The sequence below is a fragment of the Solanum dulcamara genome, chromosome 7 (assembly GCF_947179165.1).
Source record: "Solanum dulcamara chromosome 7, daSolDulc1.2, whole genome shotgun sequence".
Classification (NCBI taxonomy): Eukaryota; Viridiplantae; Streptophyta; class Magnoliopsida; order Solanales; family Solanaceae; genus Solanum; species Solanum dulcamara.
Window position 1 is genome coordinate 36,670,255 of NC_077243.1, and position 21,053 is coordinate 36,691,307.

Below are 21,053 nucleotides of genomic sequence, written 5' to 3' on the forward strand. Positions count from 1 at the left end.
TTTAATGATGTTTTATGATGAAATGACCTTATGATATAGTTTCATTCTTATCAATATTTATTCATTTTTTCAAGGTATTGGTCATATATCACATGTCCATATTAACTACGTCTGATTATATCAGATTATCGTTGTTCATGCATATTTCTTACATACTTAGTGTTATTCATGTACTAATGCATACCTTTTTCCTACATTGTATCATAATGTAGGGTCTGACGATCACGCTCATAATGCTCGTGGCTAAATATTAGAGTTATATTTCTATTTGGTAGGGAGTCCTCATGTTTAGAATATGAGACATTTATCATATATCTATACATCTTATGACTTTAATTCTTATGTTGGTGGCCTAGGATGTTTTCTTATGCCTCATCTATACTAGTTGAGGAATGTTAGATTTGTTATGAAGTCTATGTTGTCCCATTATTTAGAGATTTTAGCTTGCATTTTCTTTCTTATGATATTTTCTTATTGAGACTTTTATTTCGTATTCATGATGTCTCTTATTATATTCTTATTTACCTTATGTATACTCATGTATGATATGATAAGAGGCTTGGTTGGAGTCCTTTGGGATTTTGATCTTTGTATCACGTATAGGGCCTAGTTTGGGTCATGAGAAACTTTGTATCAGAATACAAGGATTAAGGTGTCCTATGAGGTGTAACATGTTACGCCAAGTACAGTCCTGTTCATTGGTAAGAAGCACGCCACATCTATGAATAGGAGGATATGAGGTGTTTAGGAAACTTAACTTCTTTTGTTATTATTTGTCATGATCCAGCCTAGGGCCTAGTCGTAACACAGTGATTAGAATCCCAAAGGAATCCAACCAAGCCTCTTAGCATAAAATTCATGAGCATACATAAGGTATATGAAATAACTAAATAAGAATCAATGATACGGAATCATAGTGTCAATATAGATCATAAGTCTCAAAATCTGGAATAAGAGATAACATAGACTCTTTGAATATCTAACATGCCTCTACTAGTCTATATGGGGGCATAAGACAATCTCCTAGATCACTCAGTATAGGAGGTAAAAGAAATCATAAACTCATAGGAAATAAAATGTCTCATCCTTGGAACATGAGGGCTCACCAACAATAAAAGCTATGAGCAAGCGCTAGCCACAAGCGGGAGGAAGATGAGCGTGATTTTCAGATCTTACTTTATGATACAATGTAGGTAAAAGTATGCGTTGGTACATAAAATTCACTAAGATGTGAGAATATGCACGAACAATAAACATAGGACATAATCAATATGTATCATGGGATGCAAGACCAATATCTTTAAAACACAATTTAAGTCATGAAAATATTAAAATATTTATCTCATTAGTCAATGCATCAAAATCTCGTAATCATAATAAGAACTCGTAACTCAACTTAAATTATGTGGGATAAGATATTTAACAGACATATAAGACCATGTGAACTAATATATGGAATCTGATGACTCCTCCATCGAGACATACCGATGACTCTTACATTGAGACAGGGGAGACTAGCTTGCTAAGGCATACTCCATTAAGTAACTCTTTTAACTTTGATTCACCATATTGGCATCTTTTGAAACCTATGTGGACAACGTAGTTTTGGGATAATGGGATCTTTATACTAGTCTATTACCCTAACTGGGGATAGAATGCCTATCCCAAGCTCTACTCGGTACTTAGTCATTATCCCTATGGAAATCATGAAACTTGACCATAAAAATAATTACAACTATAAATCCATATTCATAAAATAACCTAAGAATAACTCATCTAATATCATCATAATAACATCATAGGATTAGCTTATCTATCATATAACTCATGCAATGTGGTTGTAGGCATTCCATCATTACATATCTTTGATCATGAACATCTTTAAGTACTTAGATTGCCCTATATTTAACTTTCTCGAAATATCATAGAATCATCATTCATAAACTTCTTTGCATAAAGAATTTTTAAACTCATTCATAAAGCTTTCATGAAAATATAACTTGAAAATCATGATCATATCTCATAAACCATACTTAAAACTAGCATATATCATAAATCTTTGAAATTGATCTTAAAATCATGCAATATGATGTGAATTAGGAATAATTAGGCTAATAGCATTGATATATATCATAATTACTAAGACCCAATGCAAATCAAGAAATTGCGACTTTTAGAATGAAGAATTCATAATGAAATTAGAGAGAAAACTTTGGGATTCCATGGGTCGAAGGTACCCATGGATGAAGTCCCACATACATTAGGTAGATTCCTTGATTGTACTTGAAAATTGATGGAAGAATTGGAAACCCTTGTTGATCTACAATGGAGTCTTGTAGGAGAAGAAGAGAGTCTTGAGAGGATTTTCTCGAGAGAGGATTTATAGATACTTGAATTTTAGATTCATGATTATGAGGGGAAAACTAGTTAGTAGAATGATATATTCCTTCAAAATACCTAAAAACGAGTTAGAATAGGGTTAAAAGGGTTAGAAAAGAACCACAATAATCCTGGGACGTGTGTAGGAAATTACTGGAAAAAGATTAGAGCCATCCATCACAGAAGGCAAGAAGACCCATACTAAACTTCACGATCCGTAGTGCCGGTCATGAACATGCGACTGCTTGACATGGATTTACTAAAATAGTCATAATGATTTACTCCAAACTCCAAATGAGGCAAACTTGTTGGAGTTGGAAAAAACAATCAAAGACCTTTAATTTGATAGGTCATGGTCCACCTAGTTATTTATATTCTAAGATATAGGATTGTTTCAAGTTTACCCATGTAAAATCTTATATCAAAACTCAATTGTTAAGGAAGCTTTCAACTTACATTTGTGCTAAAGGATTATTGTGACCTTAAAACATCTCCAAATTTATTCCCACACTATATAATTGACCTTTAACCCCCTAAGCCTGGATAGACCATCTTCACAGTCTGTGGAAAGCCCCACAGGTTGTGGGTTAGTCAATGAATATTTCCTTGGTCCAACTTGGACAAGACTCTTGATGGAAGGTTACCACAGGTAGTGATGGACTAAACGGAACATAGTGGCCCTTGTGAAGCTGACGAATTTCATGGTTTTTAGGGTTGGTTTCCACGGACCACTTGACGGTTCTTAACCATGACTATGGGTCATGAACCCCGTCGTGGTCCTCTTCTGGTCTCACTTTTGTTTCCTGACACTGCCACAACTCCCTTTCATAGGCTGTGGTGTTGCATACGGCCCTTGATGGGTTTCTTGAACCTCAAATGGTGAATTATTTTGAGATTTCATCCTTATATTTCATTTTCTGACTTTCCAACTTTTGGAATCTTACAATATCTCCCCCCTGTGAACATTTTTCCTCAAATGGGACTCAAACTAGCATGAATGGAATAGGAAAGGAGCATAGTAGCACAACATGAATGTGAAACATCTCAAAAATGTAATTAGGATATGGAGTACACAATCCCAAGATAAAGTATGAATTTAAAACTCATTTCATGAACATGAATGCATATGAAAACATGAGAATGATTGTGATACATGATTTGGGCTGAATAGATCATGAAAAAATGAATACCTCAACTAGGCATGGAAGGAAAGAGATGAGGATATCGAGATATCATATTGGAATAAGCTTCCCATCTTGCGCCCTGAACCTCTCGGCTCCTCCATAAAACTTTAACTGAACTATTTCCTTGTTCCTCCACTTTCTAACCTGCTAGTCCAAGATCTCAACTAGAACCTCCTCAAGTGAGAGACTCTTATTTACCTCAATGTTGTCCAATGGCACAATGGATTAATGACCACTAATAAACTTTCTCAATAAGAACACATGAAACACCGGATGCACCGATGCGAAGTCAGAAGGAAAATCCAACTCATAAGCCACCTTACCAATCTACCTCAAAATCTTATATGGACCAACGTAGCATGGGCTTAGCTTCCCTTTCTTACCAAAATTCATTACACCCTTAATGAGTGAGATTTTCAAGTAAACAGATTTACTAAACTCAAATTTAAGCCTAGTTTCATAACCACTCTAATACACTTGCTTGAAACCCTTAATATGATGTCATCAATAGTCTACTACAATCACTCTCATATCGACAACCACACTTTCAAGTCTATCATTTTAACCACTTTATGGATCCTTAGACGTCATCATCACCTAAGAATTTTCATGTCTACCCTAGCACCTCTACATTCGCATTTGCTTTAGCTCTTACAAAAGGCCACACCAAAATACTCTTATCTTTCTATTGCATACAAAGATCCCATCTCGCTCTTCCTCCATGCCTATAACCTTAAATGGAATAAGCATACTACAATTATCACACTAAGAAAGACCCACTCTCTCTCTATCTACCATAACTCATGTATTATTATTAACATTGGAATACATAACCGACCTTGATAACTAAGTACTTCATCTCCACCTTATGGGAATAGTTAAATCTTCTGATCAATGGCCAATTTCTTTAAAACCACTAAGGATAGAACCATGTCTTTGTTTACTTTTTTCATCCACTACCAATGATGATTCTGACCCATTTCGAACAAGAACACCATGCCCCAAAGAGATACTCAACTTTACCTTAAAATAACGAATAACTTCCACTCTACCCAATAATCGGCTCATTAGGAGTTCGGAATTTCACCATATGATTTCTACAATCAATAGATGCATAAAAAATATGTAGTCAATCCATACCAAGAATAACATCAAAATTGATCATATCAAGCTCTAGAAGATCAACTAAGGTGATTTTATGAAAAACTAAAACCAGGTAATTTCTATAGACTCGTTTAGCCACAACTGAATCACCAACAAGAGTATAGACCAAAAAAAATCTCTAGTAAGATTTCAAGACATATAACAAATTTTATAACAAGGTAAGGAGTAACAAAAGATACTGTGGCACCTGCATCAATTCAAGCATAAGTTCTAAAGTAAAAAACATGCAACATACCAGTCATAACATCGGAAAAATCCTCTAACTCCTGACGAGTTTGAAGGGTATAAAATATGTCTTGGCGCTGACTGCCACCCAAAGTAGTAGCACTTTGATTCGTATGACCTGTAGTACGGGTCTGAGCCTGGGGTCTAGTACCACTCCTACACTTCCTTGAAGGTTGATCTGGCTTTCCACACCTATAAAAAGCATCCAATTCCGCTAAGCACTCTCCTCTGTGATTTTTCCCACACTTGGAACACTTAGGAATAGTAGATCCACTAAAATCACCACCAGGTTTTGATTGAGAAGTCCCACCTTCACATTGAGCCCTCTTGGACTCCTTCCTGTTTTTAGAAGCCACTGGACAGTCCCTCTCTTTATGTCCACTTTTACCATAACTATAACAACATTTTATGTCGTACAAGCGCTTCCCTAGATGATTCTTACCATACCTTCCACATAATGGTTAGTACTTTTCCTTGCCATCACCCTTCCGAGATTAAGGACCAGATGCCTCCCCCTTTGACATCTTCTAATGGTTAAAGTAATTACCTCCAATATTACTCCTTTGGTTCACCCATTTCCTTTTCTTAACACACATGTTCATGGGAGTTACTTTATGTTAATTTAATTGAGCGGCCATAACTCCAGCTAATAACATGAAGACATAACAAAGCTCCACATTAAAGATATCAGCACCTGAGGGTGGGTCAACCAGAATGGAAGATCTACTATCTTGATTAATCTTCTGGTTGATTTCTTCTTGATGAGGCATATTCTGAAACGCGTAGGACATAAGTTAGAAGGAATCCTTATAGGGTTCAACTCTATCGCACGATGAGATCATGAAAGAAATAATGTTTTTTCCTAAAATGCCTAATAGTCTCCTATTCATAGATGTGGGAGAGAATGCCAATCCCAAGGTTCACTCAGTGCTTAGTCATTATCCCATCGGAAGTCATAAAACTTGACCATAAAAATCATAGGGAAAATAATAACAAATAGAAATCCATATTCATATAATAAACTAAGAATAGAACATCTAATATCATCATAGAATTAGCTCATCTATCATATAACTCATGCAATGTGGGTGTAGGCCTTCCCTCATTATACATATTTAATCATGAATATCTTTAGGGACTTAGTTTTTCCTATGTTTAACTTGCTTGAAACATCATAGAATCATCATTCATAAACTTCTTTGCATAAAGCATCTTTAAACTCATTCATAAATATTTCATAAAACATAACTTGAAATCATGATCGTATCTCATAAATCATACTTGAAACTAGCATATATCATGAATCATTGAAATTCATCTTAAAATAATGTAATATGATGTTAATTAGGCATAATTAGGCTAATAGAACTGATATATATATATATATCATAATTAAGAAGATCCAATGTAAATCAAGAAATTGTGACTTTTTGATTGAAGAATTCATAAAGAAATTAGAGAGAAAACTTTGGGATTCTGTCACGATCCGGCCTAGGCCCTAGTCGTAACACGAAAATTAAAACTCTGAAAGGCTCCAACCAAGCCTCTTGTATATATCATAAGCATTTATAATGTAAATCAAAAGCAAAAATATCATAAGAGAGTCTAAATCATGAATAGAAATTTAAGAATGACACATGACAATATAAACTCGAAATATTTATCCAACTAGATGCCTCTGCTCATAAATATGGGTGGGGGATAAGACATGTCCCTAGCTCACCCTCAATATAAAACATAGCAAAAAGCTTTGAAAACAATAACTAGTCTCCGATAAATTAGGACTCACCACAACCGCTGGATAGGAAAGCTTAACTAGCCACGTAGATGAGTGTGATCTTCAACCTCAACCCCTACATTATGAGACAATGTAGGCAAAAGTATGCGTTAGTACATTGGAATGTACTAAGTATGTAGGCGTGCTATGCAACGTAAATTATAGAATGCAATGATCAAGCAAATAACATGGTAAGATGAGGTAAGTAAAGACATGAAAAAATTATATTGACCAAAGCATTTAAAAAGAAAAATTTAAAATCATAGTATACCTAAGAGATCATACATATGTAGGATAGGAATCATAATCGATAATAAGACCATGCGAGCTATAACATGGAATCTCGTTGTCTCCCTATACAACGAAGAAAAAGGGGAATCTAATTGTCAAGATAGACTCTACCCCGCTAAGCGGGTCATGCATATGCTATATGTGGATCCACTAGCTAGGACATGAAGGTAATCCTATGGTGGCACATAGTTATGAGATAAGAGACTTTATATAAGGACACCGTATTTCGAGCCCCCACCTCAAGTCCACATTTGGTGCTAAGTCAAATCCCACGGAATACATACATAGCATAGAAATCATAGTTTCATATACCATATCATTATCATAGGTTTGAAATCATAGAGTAGCTCATTTTCATAACATACTTGTAATGTGAGAATTGTCCTTTCATCACTACAAATCGTACATATGTAGTTCATATTATTAGGCCTTAAGGCACCATATTGGTTCCTAAGTCACCTTTTCCATAATTTGCATGAAAATCATCATTTGAAACATACTTATAGTCCATGATCATAATTGAAATACACAATCATAAGTCATACTTGGAAATTTATGATCATAGTTTATACTTGAATTTAGGATAAGACATGAATGCATGATCAATTAACTTGAAAATTATAAAATTTACTTAAAAACATGCATGATCATAAACTTTATATCAACCCATACATAATTCATAAAGATAATATCGTTTGGAAGTATAGTTGAAAATACTCATATTTTACATCATGAGCCCTAGAAATCAAAATAGGAGAACTCATGGAAAAACTCTTCAATTTAATGCAATAACCATTAATTTATATCAAAATAAACTCATGACCATACTTTGAATCATAATTCATGAAATAGGAGTAGAGATCATAAAACCCATAAAATACCATACTTTAATTTGATAGAAAATCTTGAGGAATTGATTGGGCTTCATGGATGAAAGAATTCATGAATCAATATCTACATACCTTAAGTGAGAACACCAAATAATTTGGAAGAACTTGAGAGTTTTGATGGAGAGCTTGAGTGAATTTACTTGAAGTGTTCAATGGAGTCCTTGAGAGCTTTTTGTAGAGTAGGTGAACTGTAGAAGAATAAATAGAATTAGAGGTTTAGGTTAATTTATAGAGTTGAATTAGGTCCTAAAAATGTCTAGATTCATTAGCTAACAATTTAGGAAAAATCCTAAAGTGCTCATACTAAAAACTAAATTCGGCCAAAAATACACTGTCAGGTCCACGACGCGGATGCAAGAAATTCCACGATGCGGATTTGTCGCGCACCTTACTAGTTTGCGCAATTCCTTGAGAAATTTATCTTTCGATCTACGGGTCTTAAAAATTCACCAAAACTATTTTTCTGCAGGTTTTGACCCCCTAATCGATATTCCGTACTCATATTTTCCAAAAAGATTGAGGATAATGTGTTACATGAGCGGCCTAATCCCAAGGCATTCATAAGGCACTTGTGAGCATTTTGAGGGATGTTACAGATTCCATTGGTTTAAGGTAACCATGGATGAAGTACCACATACCTTGGGTGGATTCCTTGATTGAAGCTTTAAAATTAATGAAAGACTTGGAAACCCTAGTTGATCCTTCAACTACCCACATACCTTGGGTGGATTCCTTGAGAGGATTTTGTAGAGAGATGATTTCTAGATACTTGAATTTTAGATTGATGATTATGAGGGAAAAACTAGTAAGTGAAATGATATATTCTTTCAAAACACTCAAAAATGACTTATAATAGAGTTAAAATAGTTTGGAAAGGACCAAAATAACCCAGGGATGTGTGTAGGAAGTCGCTGAAAAACCATTGCAGCCATCCATCACAGAAGGAAATATAACCTATACTGACCTTCCATCACAGAAGGAAATATAACCTATACTGAAAAACCATTGCAGTCGACTACTTTACAAGGCTTTACTAAAATGGGCATATATTTTTAATCCAAACTCAAAATGAGGCAAAATTGATGGCTTTGGGAAGAGGACTTAAAGATCTTTAATTTGATAGTCATGGACCACCTAGTTCTTTATAATCCAGGAGATGAAATTATTTGAAATTGACCCATGTAAATCTTACATTGAAACTCAATTGGTAAGGAAGCTTTTAACTTAACATTGTGCTAAAGGATTCTTGTGACCTTAAAAAATCTCCAAATATATTCCCGCATTAAATAATTAAACCTAAAAACCCCAAATATAAAAATGAATAGACCCCTGGATGGCGCATCTTCACGGTCCGTGAAAAGCTCCACAGGTGGTAAGTTGGTCCGTTAAGATTGCCTTGGTCCATCTTGGACAAAGACTCTTGATGGAAGGGGACCATGCCACATGATGGACTCGACGGGCTGTAGTAGCCCTCGTGAAGCTGACCCAATTCATGGTTTTAGGGGTTGTCTTACACGGACCACTTGACAGTCTGTGATCATGACTATTGATCGTTAACTAGGTTGTGGTCCTCTTCTGATCTCACTTTCATTCCTTGGCACTACCACGACTCCCTTCCATGGGCTATGGTGCTGAATACGAACCATGATGGGCTTCGTGAACCTCAATTGGTGAATTTTGTTTTGAGATTTCATCCTTACTTTCCATTTTTCTACTTTTTAACTATCAGTGTATTACATTCTTATGTTGTGAGATAGAGTTGAACACTAATATTTTCCCTCTAACAATTTCTCTTTGTGACTATAGAGTCATATCTCCAAAAAGATCTCCCGTGAGAAGGAATATGAATTAGCAGCTACAATCTCCCCAAGTCTCAAATGACCCTTTGAATAAGTAAGTCTCTCATACGGAATTTCGAGCCGCATTTCAAGTGTTTTCCTACGCTTTAGCTGCTCAACCTATTAGGGAAGTTCTTTTTCCCATGAATCTGATTGTGGGTACGCAGCTAGCTGAGTTTGTGACTTTACTCAAATAAACCCTCCCGAGTTTTATGTTTCTAAGATGGATGAGGTGGTAAGATTATGGATATCATAGGTATTAGTCCAGTGGATAAGGTGTACTTAGAGGATTATTAACTCAAGGGGATTACACAAGTTTGGTTTGACCAATGGAAAAGTGAAAGGGGTAGAGATGATAGTCTCATTGATTGGAAAGAATTCAAGGGTGCTTTCCTTCATTGTTTAATTCAATTGGAGTTGAGGAAATCTAAGGTTCTAGAATTCAAAGATTTGAGGGAAGAGAATATGAATTTAAGAGAGTATGCTCTTAAGTTCACAAAATTATCAAGGTATGCTCCTTTTATGATTGTCGATCTAAGAACATGAATGACCAAGTGTATTTTGGGTGTGTTGAACTTGGTGGTCAAAATATATAGAAACATCTTGCTAATCAAGAAGATGGACGTTTCAAGGCTCATGACACATGTCAAGAAGATCAAGGAAGAGAACTTGAAAAAGAGGCCTCGAAGGGAGTCCAAGAGGGCTCAGATCGATGGTGAAGAGTTTTCTCATTGTATGTCCAAAAATTATGGCCATTCTCAATTTCGTTCAAAGTTCTCTGATCAAAATTCTTCCAATATTCTGGCTTTAAAGTTCAACCAATATAGGGTGTCTAACCCGAAGACTCAAGGAGGAGCTCCAAGTAGTCAACTCATTCCTCCATGCAAGACGTATGGGGAAAAAATCTTGGAGAATATCTAGATAGATCGAGTTCTTTCATTGGTTATGGTAAGACGGGTCACCAATTAAAGGATTTTCCTTCGAGTACAACTAGATGTGGAGATGGTCAACCCTTGTATTAAACTCAGACAACTACCGGCCTACCAACTCAACTTGGTACAACTTTGGGTGGTGGTTAGATCCAAAATAGATTTTATACCCTATAGATTCGAAAGGAGTTAGAGGATTTGTCTGATGTGGTGACTGGTCTGTTAAAATTCTTTGAGTTTGATTTTTATGCATTATTAGATCCGGGTGCTACTATCATTTGTAACACCTTGTCTTGCTATGAAATTTGTTATTAGTCTCGAGATATTGTTAGAGCCAATACATTGTCAGATCTGGGTGCTACTCTATCATTTGTTACTCAATATCTTGCTATGAAATTTATTGTTAGTCCAAATTCTTGTTACAACCTTTTTCAGTCTATACTCCTATTGTTGATTCAGTTTTGGCCCAAAGAGTCTATAGAGATCGTTTAGTTTAAGTTTTTCATAAAATCACCTCAGTTGATCTTGTAAAGCTTTATGTGACCAATTTTGATGTTATCATTGTATGGATTTGCTTAATGCATGTTATGCTTCCATATGTTGTAGAAACCGTATGGATAAGTTTCAATTTTTGAAAGATTCAGTCCTAGAATGTAAGGGTAGTAATTTTGTGTTTAATGGTTAATTGATCTCGTGCCTTAAATCTCAGAAAATGATTTCTAAGGATTGCATTTATCATCTTGTATGGGTTAGGAATACAAATTTTGAAGCTCCTACCCTTGATTCAGTTTCAATTGTTAATGAGTTTCCTAAAGTATTCCCCAATGATCTCCTAGGTATCTATCTCAAAAGGGAGATAAAATTTGATATTGACCTTCTCCTCGGTAGCCAACCTATATTTATTCCTCCTTAGCGTATGAAAATGAAGGAACTTAAAGAGTTGAAGGATCATTTGAAAGATTTGTTGGATAAGGGCCTTATTAGACCGAGTGGCTCTCATGGAGTGCTCCGGTTCTCTTTGTTAAGAAGAAGGAATGTTCTCTCCGTATGTGTATTGACTATCGATAATTGAACAAGGTCATAATTAAGAATAAGTATCCCATTATAAGTATTGATGGCTTGTTCGATCAACTTCAAGGTGCAAGCTACTTTTCAAAGATCGATCTTTGACCCGGTTATCATCAACTCAGAGTAAGAGATAGTGGCATTTCAAAGACTGCCTTTAGAATTCGGTATGGTCACTTTATATTTTTAGCTATATCGTTTGGACTAACAAATGCCCCTATAGCTTTCATAGATTTGATGAATAGGGTGTTCAAGAAATACTTGGATATGTTTGTTATTATGTTTATTTGTGATATTTTGGTCTATTTTTGAAGTGAAGAGGAGCATGATGATCATTTGAGGATTGTCTTGTAATTCTCAAGAATCGTCAATTATTTGTTAATTTTTGTAAGTGTGAGTTTTGGTTGAGGTCAGCTCTTTTCCTTGGCCATATTGATTACGGTGAAGGTATAATGATGGATCCAAAGAAAACCAAAGTGGTTGAGAATTTTCCTAGACCTTTCTCTCCTTTCGATATTCAAAGTTTTTTGGGCTAAGCCAGTTATTATAGATGGTTTATGGAAGAATTTTTTTCCATTGCATCTACCTTGACTACTTTGACTAAAAAGAAAGTAAAATTCCAATGGTCCAAGGCATGTGAGAAAATCTTCCAAGAGTTGAAAGAGAGACTTCCTTCCACTTCAGTGTTGACTTTATCAGAAGGATTTGATGGTTTTATGGTATATTGTGATGCTTCAAAGGCTGGTCTTGGTTTTGTTATTATGAGAAATGATAAAATGGTAGCCTATGCTTCTAGGCAACTCAAGATGCATATGAAGAACTATCCGACTAATGACTTAGAGTTAGTGGCGGTTGTATTTGTTTTGAAGATTTGCCGAAACTATCTTTTTGGTGTACATGTTGATGTATTCACCAACCATAAGAGTTTACAATATATGTTCAACCAAAATATTTGAACCTTCAACAAAGGAGATGACTTGAGTTTTTAAAAGACTATGATATGAGTGTGTTATACCATTTGGGTAAAGAAAATATTATTTTTGATGCTCTTAGTAGGATGTATATGAATAATGTTTCCCATGTTGAGGAAGAAAAGTAGAAGTTAATTCGTGATGTTCATAGGCTAACTTTTTTGGGTGTTCACTTGGTTGATTCGGAGGATTGTAGTGTCATTGTACAAAATTATTCTGAATCCTCTCTTGTGGTGGATGTTAAGGCAAAGCAAGATAACAATTCTATTTTGGTTGAGTAGAAGAAAGTGGTTGTAGATAAAGCCATTAAGGCTTTACCCTAATGGGAAGATGGTGAGCTTAGATATCAAGGTCAATTGTTTATTCCAGATATTAATGGCATGAGGGAAATGATATAGTGTGAAGCTCATATTTCACGATACTCTATTATCCGAGTTTCACAAAAATGTATTGAGATTTGAGGAAAGTATATTTGTGCAATGGCATGAAGAAGGATATTGCGAAGTTTGTGGCCTAATGTCCTGATTGTCAACAAGTCAGGGTTGAGCATAAAAAATCAAGAGGTTTAGCTCAATACATGGAGATTCCTACTAGGAAGTGGAAATATTTTAAGACAGACTTTATTATCGATTTGCCTCATACTTGTAGGCAACATGATTCGATTTGGGTGGTTGTATACTGAATAACTAAGTCATTGCATATTCTTCCCATTAAGACTTTCTATTCAGTCAAGGATTATGCTAGACTTTATATTCATGAGTTGGTTAAGCTTTAAGGTTTTCCATTATTTATCATTTTGGACTGAGGTATCTGATTCTCATCTTAGTGTTGGAGGTATTTTCAAAAGGGTCTAGGTACTCAAGTTCAGCTTAGTACATCTTTTAACCCTGAAACCTAAGGTCAAGCCAAGCATTCCAATCTCACTTTGGAAGGCATGTTGAGAGCTTATGTTATTGACTTAAATTGTAATTGGGATGATCATTTTATATTGATCGAGTTTGCTTACAATAATATTTACTATTTAAGCATTCAGATAGATCCATTTGAGGCTTTAATGGTAAAAGATGTATATATCCTATTGATTGGTTTGAAGTTGGTGAATTTTCCTTGATAGGATCAGTATTAGTACATGATGTTATGGAAAAGGTTAGACTCATTAGAGGAAGATTAAAGACTACCAAAGGTCGACAAAATTCCTATTTAGATGTGAGGAGAAGGAAACATGAATTTTAGTTTAATGATTCGGTTTGCTTGAAAATCTCACCCATAAGGATGTGGTGCATTTTGGAAAACAAGGAAAGCTTAGTCCTTTATATATAGGCCTATATAAGATTTTAAAGTAGATTGGTAGGTGGCATATGAGTTGGATTTACCTTCGGAGTTGGCATTGATGCATCTGGTGTTTCATGCTTTATTGTTAAGGAAGTGTATGGGTGATCCTAGTTATATTGTGTCTTTCGAAAACATTGGTATGAAGGAGAGCTTATCCTATGAGGAGGTCCTACTTGAGATTCTAGACTTGCAAGTTCGAAGGTTGGGGAACAAGGAAATAGCTTCTATTAAGGTATGAGGCCTCGAAAGTCGAGAAGTCATAAAATGAGGTTCAAAACAGGTTCTAGGGAAAAATCTCATCTTTTGCACCAAATGATAACCAAGGACTAAGTTCACGATCTATAATCCTTAGTTCGGTCTGTTTTGGACTCTGTGGTGGTAGTCTTGAAACTCAGGATATGCAGGGAAGGGTTCATGACAGGGACCATGGTCTTTGGTAAACACAACAAGTTATGGTTCCCTTCTATGCTGGACACCCTTCTAGACCCCCTGTACAGTTCCCTCACAATCGACCACCATGGGCCATATTATCCATCACGAACTATGATGGGTCTCATGGCGGAGCCCTAGAAAAGACCCTTATCCATAAGCTTAAGTCTCCCGCTACTACCCGAGACCACGCAACGTATTATTGTTCAAGGACCACTATGGTCTCTATGAAGGAGGTCCTGCAGATTTCCCCCTTTTCCCCGGGTTCAAGGCAAGGTCTACAATCACCACCGCGGGCCATGGTGGGTCCTTCATGAAATCTATTTTCCAGTTTTTAAGTGAGGTTATTTGGTCTTTCCCTATATTTCATTAATGAATGTGGATGCTTTTTGTGACTATATTCTCATCTATTAACTACCCTAAGCGCTTCTAACCCTCTCACTATCTTCAAAACACTCCAAATCAAAAATCTTCTCTCCAAAAGTGTGCTCTCTAAGTATTCTTCTTCGTCAAGCAAATTATAAGGGTTTCTTCAAGATTAAAATTTAATTCTCTTCAATATAGGGCTTCTAAGGATCAAGGTATGTGGTACTTCATTCATAAGTACCGTTCACCCACGGATTCCCAAGTTTTCTCTCCAAATTCTTTATGATTTTCATACAAGAAGCCGTAATTTTATGATAGTGCATTGGGTTCTCTTATTTATGATATATTCTAGGATTATTGATTAAATTATGCATTTTATTGATATTATTTTTCATGAATTAAGTATTGATTGACATAAAGTATATGATCATGCATGTTTTCAATCCAATTTCATGATTTTCAAGTAAATTATTCATGTATTAATTTTTTTACCCTAATTTCAAGTATAAACTATGATGATGAATTTCAAGTATGCAATTATGTTTTATGAATGAGGGTAACTCAAGACCCTAATGATATTTTATGAAAAGAATTCATAATGATGGAAGGCCTACACCCACATTACATGAATCACATGATAATGAACTATTCCTATGATTAAGTTTATGAAGTATGATCATGAAAATCTTATGATTTATGATAATGATTGATATGTATTATGTGGGATGTTGACTTATCATCGAGAGAACTTTTAAGTGGGGGCTCAACCTAAGGGGTCCTTTGTAGAAATCTCTAGTCCCTTAACTATGTTGCCACCGTAGGTTTACCTTTATGGTCAAACTAGTGGATCCACATATAGCACATGATTATGATTATGTTGGACAGAGCCTACCTTGTCAAGTAGCCTCCCCCTTATTGATGTGGAGATGATTGAATTCCATGTAATAGCTTGCATATTCTTATTGTGAGTTATGGTTATCTTTCACATATGTATGGTTCTTATGATGATAAAGTTTTGATACATTGACCAGTGATTAAGCTATTTTAATATTTTCATAGTTCTACTCATGTTTTCATATATTGGTCTTTCATCTCATGATCCATATTGAGTATGTCCTATATTTAATATTCATGAATACTTCTCACATACTTATTGCATTCCATATACTAACACATACTTTTACCTATATTGTACCATAATATAGGGTCCGACAATTACGTTCATCCTCCTCCCGCTCATGTCTAGAGTTTATACCTTGTACTGTTTGTAAGTCCTCATAGTTCGAGGACATGACATTACTTCATTTTGATAGTTGACATTTTCATTACTCTTATGTTGGCATAGGTGATCTAGGAACTTGTCTTATGCCCCCATTGAATTAGTAGAGGCATGTTAGATATTCATGTAGTCTATGTTTTCTCTTTTGCTCATTTTGAAACTTATGTTCCTTTTGTTGACGCTATGCTTCTGTATCTTTGATTTATATTTATTTGATATATTTATCTTATTTATACTCATGAATAATATGCTAAGAGCTCGATTGGGGTCTCTCAGGGTTCTAATCGATGTATCGCACCTAGGATCTAGTTTGGGTCGTGACAAAAGATATTTTAATAGAACCAATAGGTTAAAGGTACTTCATGGGAGGCCACAGCCAATATGATATCACGATATCCTCATCTCTTTCTTTCCATTCCATATTGAGGTATTAAGTTCCTTCATGATTCACTCCTTCGAATTCATGTGTTTTGGTCATTCTCAAGTTTTCCTATGCATACATGTTCATGAAATGAGTTTTAAATTCATATTTTAGCTTGGGATTGAATATTCCATGTTTTTATGCATTTTGATTTATTTTTCATTCATGTTGGTTTGCTATGACTCCTTTCCTACTAAATTCACAAAATCTTGAGTCCCATTCAAGGACAGATGTTCCAAATGGGGAAATATTGTAAGATTCCGAAAGTTAGAAAACCAAACAAATAAAAGATTGAAAAAAAGTTGCATAAAATATTTTGGTACACTACTTCTACGAGCTGACCTACAGACCATATTAAGTTCTACGATCCATAGGAAAGCAGCCTTAGAAAGACCAACACTTGGGAAATAAATCTTGAAGTCTGAGACAAACAGCTTTGACGACCCATAGGAAGGTCAATGAGCTATAGAAAAAGGATTGTAGGAAGGGATCTGAGGAAGGTAAAATTCACTAATTGTGAATGGACACTACGAGGGATTCCTATGGACCGTAGGCGGTCCTACAACCTATAGGATGAACCTGTAGAACAAGTCAATAAACTCAGTATTTCAGGTTTTAGAAAAGTTGTTAGGACGAGAGGGTCTTAATAAGGGCTATTTTGGGTATTTCCAATCATACCTATCCCTAAGATATATTGTTTTGGGGTATTATGCTAAGCCTATAAGTACCTAAAACCTTTAAATTCTCATTAATCTCTCTCATTCACTCAAAATCCCCAAAGGAACACAAGTTTTCTTGTCTAAGGATCCTCCCAAGGTAAATTAGGTTATTCAAGCTTCAAGTCTCCTCTTCCAAATTTAAAGGTTAAAATCCATCAAGGTATGTTGGAAATTCATCCATGGATCATTTTCATCCATGGAGTTCCAAAAGATTTCTCCCTATTTCCATCAAATTCAATTCAATGAGACTAGGGTTGTGAACAAATTGCATTGGGTCAATTCAATTATATTTTCACATAATTTAAATGGTCTATTCATACATTATTTCATTTCAATCACATGTTTTCAATGTATTTTACAAGGACTTATGCATTATACTATAAATTTCACATTTTAGACCATGAATTTATGATCAACTATTTATTAAAGCTATGTATTATAATTTAAGTATGTTTTCAAGTATAAGACAATGAATTGTGAATGATTTTCTCACAATATTCAAGATATCATGATTTGGATGTTTAAAAAGGTAATTATCCACAAGTTCAAGTATTCATCATGCTTTTCAAGAAGCTATTCTTATTATGTATTTTCATGATATTGGATTATTTAATTTATCTTTCCTAAAATAAATGTTTAATGTATTCAGTTCAGATTACCTTAGCAACGAGCAAACTTTATGGTGGAAATCCATGAGGTAACCCTAGAAGCAACCCTTAGTTCCAAAAATGCATGCCATTGTAGGTGCCTTTATGGCTTAGCTAGTGGATCTATGTATAGCTCATGTAATGTTTATGATACGGAGTCTACCTTAGCAAGTATCATATCTCTTCTCAATGTGGGAATTATATTGTATTCCATGTTATAGCTCACATAGTGTTACATGTTGGTTACAATTAATATCCCACATATGTATATGATATATCTACAAATTTTAATGATTTTTATAATGGAATGACCTCATGATATGATTTCAAGTGTTTTCAAGTTTTATTCATATTTCAAGATATTGGTCATGCATCACATGTTCATATTGACTATGTATGATTATCATTGTTCATGCATGTTTCTCACATACATAGTGCATTATATATAGTGACATATACTTTTTGCCTACAATGTGTCATAATGTAGAGTCCAATGATCACGCTCATCCTTCATGTGGCTAAATTTAACTTTCTATTTGGTGGTGAAATTTAGCTTTCTATTTGGTGGTGAGTCCTCATGTTTTGAGGACAAGACATTTATGCTTTCTCTATACTTCTTATGACTTTATTTTTTATATTGGTGAGCTAGGAAGTTTTCCTATGCTCCGCCTAAACTAGTAGAGGCATGTTATATTTATCATGAAGTTTATGTTGTCCCATTATTCATAGATTTTAGCTTGGTTCTCCCTTCTTATGAGATTTGATTATTGAGACTTTTATTCTTTATTCATGATGTCTCTTGTTATGCTCTTATTTTCCTTATGTATGTTCATGTTTAATATGCTAAGAGGTTTGATTTGAGTGCATCGGAGTTTTAATCATCGTGTTGTACCTAGGTCCTAGCTCAGGTCATGACAATATCTCCCTATCACAAGAAAATATAATTTAGGTAATTCTTCCAAACTTAGCAAGTTTAGAAAATTAAACAACCCAATAAGGCAACACTAGGATTATCATATTCCTAGCTCAGATTGTAAGACCCCATAAGATGAAGAGACAAAAAAAGGGAAATTTTCAAGAGAAGACTACTGACCCCAAGTTTACGAGTGGGTCTATGACTCGTAAAGACCTTTATGGGCCGTAAAATCTGGTTGTGAGACAAGGGTTCAAGGATAAAAATATGGCTAAGACAAGGTTGGTGTTGACGAGGTCTTGGATGACCCATAGAGGAAACCACAGCCCGCAGGACTTCATATATGACTTAGAATGATGAGTCGTGGAGAAGTTTGTGGATCATACGAACAAGTCGTAACAAAACTTCAGAGACTCCTCAACTTGCAAGAATTTGGACTTGTAGGAAAAACCCATTTGATGATTTTAGACGTAACAACGAGCCGTAAACACAACTCATAGCAAAAGATAAGAGACTCAACGTTTTTGGTCTTTCTTAGGACCTACAGGATGAGCCATGAGGACGACCCTTCATAATGTCTACGACCCATATACCCACGTGGTATGGTTGCCTGAATTGGATTTTAATGAGGGTAGTTTAGTATTTTCCCTATATTCTAATAATGTATGTGGACTTTTTTATGGGCTAGATTCATTATGAATGGGATTCTAAATTCTTCTAAAACTCTTTCATTCCCTCATTAATTCCCAAATAAGTTTGACTTCTCTCCCAAGGTTCCTCAAGAGTTCTTCAAGATCAAATCTCCTCTCTCAAATTCAAGTACAATTTCAATCAAGGTATGTGTGGATTGATTCATGAGTCCCTTCCACTCATGGATTCTAAGGTTTTATTCAAAAATCTCATAAAATTTCATTATTTTCAAACTTCAATTTTGATGAATTATGTTGGGTTGATTCAATTTTGTGTTTAATCATTATCTATGATCATTATGAGTATGTTTTTACGTAAATTACTTGATTTCAAGTTTAATTATGGAAGCCCATGCATGAAGATATTTTCTATGGTAATTTTATGAATCATGATCATGGAGTCACATGATTTCAAGTATTCTTATGGTTTTCAATCAAATTGATTATGTATATGAGCTTTTACTCTAAATTCAAATATGGATTATGACCATGAATTATGAACATGATTCAAATTATGATCTTTCATGCAAGCTATGAAAAAGGGTGATTTAGGGCCTTATGTGGTGACCTAAGGCCTAATGACATGAATTATGCAAGTATGATTTGTAATGTAGAAGGACAATACACGCATTGCACTTATGTTATGTAATGAGCTACTCCATGAATTACCAACTATGATAATTACTATGATATATGTTAACTATGATTATTAAGCTATGTATGTATTCCGTAGAATTTGACTTGGCATCGAGTGGAATTGAGGTGGGGGCCCTACCAAAAGCCTTAATAGAAGTCTCATGTCCCATAAACTATTTGCCAATGTAGGTTGCCTTCATATCTTAGCTAGTGGATCCACATAGTAGAGTCGACCTTGACAAGTAGATCCTCTTTTGCTCGCATGGTCTTAATGTCGGTTATGGTTCCTATCACACATATGTATATGAGTTTCATGCTATCTTATGACCTTCAACTATGTCTTTTAAATGCTTTTATTACCATGGTATTTTCTCATGACTTCACTTTTTTTATCATGTATAATCTTGATCATTGCATCTCATGATTCATATTGCATGTCATGCCCACATACTTAGTAAATTCAAACATAATAATGTATATTGTTGCCTACATTGTCTCATAATATAGGGGCTGAGGCTGAGGATCATATCCATCCACGTGGCTTGTATACTTTCCATCAGTGAAGTCTTGGTGAGTCCTCATCTATCGAGGACAAGTATGAGTTCTTGTTCCTTATTTTCCAAACACTTTTGTTATGTTTTATATTGAGTGTGAGCTAGGGACATGATTTAGCCACTGCCCATGTTCATGAGTAGAGGCATCTAGTTGGACAAATGTTTCGAGTCTATTTTGTCATGCGACATTCCTCATTTTCTACTTATGAATTAGACTTTATTATGATGTATCCGCCTTTATATTACCTTATGCATGCTTATGATATGAAAATGAGGCTTGGTTAGGGCCCTTCGGAGTTTCGATCACCGTGTTACGACTAGGCCCTAGGTCGGGTCATGACACAAATCGTCAACA